Source organism: Thunnus albacares, chromosome 13 (genome assembly GCF_914725855.1).
Source record: "Thunnus albacares chromosome 13, fThuAlb1.1, whole genome shotgun sequence".
NCBI lineage: Eukaryota > Metazoa > Chordata > Actinopteri > Scombriformes > Scombridae > Thunnus > Thunnus albacares.
In genome coordinates this window covers 28,783,490-28,784,260 of record NC_058118.1, presented here as the reverse complement: position 1 = coordinate 28,784,260, position 771 = coordinate 28,783,490, and positions in this window count along the sequence as shown.

Here is a 771-nt window from a genome sequence, read left to right as displayed (position 1 = left end):
AAATACTACAAACCAAGCCAGAAATCTTGGTGTAGTCATGAATTTCAACAGCCACATTAAGACAGTTGCAAAGTCAGCCTACTATCACCTGAAGCATATATCAAGAATTAAAGGACTTATGTCTCAGCAGGATTTGGGAAAACTTGTCCTGCATTTATCTTCAGTAGACTCGACTACTGTAATGGTGTCCTCACAGGTCTCCCTAAAAATCGATCAGACAGCTGCAGCTGATTCAGAACACTGCCACTTGAGTCCTCACTAAGACCAAGAAATGGATCAAATAACTCCAGTTCTCAGATCTTCACGATGGCTTTCTGTCTGTCAAAGAATTGATTTTAAAATGCTGCTGTTGGTTTATAAAGCAGTGAATGGTTTCGGGCCAAAATACATTTCTGATCTTCTGCTACATTATGAACCATCCAGACCTCTCAGGTGGTCTTGGACAGGTCTGTTTTCTGTTCCCAGAGTAAAAACTAAACATGGTGAAGCAGCTTTCAGTTTTTATGCTCCACATATCTGAAACAAACTCCCAGAAAACTGCAGGTCTGCTGCAACTCTCACTTCTTCTAAATCACAGCTGAAGACTTTTCTGTTTGCCGCTGCCTTTTATTAAATCAAATTTGAGGGTTAATATTTGACACTGCACTGTAACTTTTATTCTCGTTTTATCTGTCTTATTCCCTTTTAGCTTCTTATTATTTCCAAATTTAACACTTTTTAATTGTTTTAATATGTATTTTTGCTTGTGTTGCTTTTATATTCTGTTTTGAT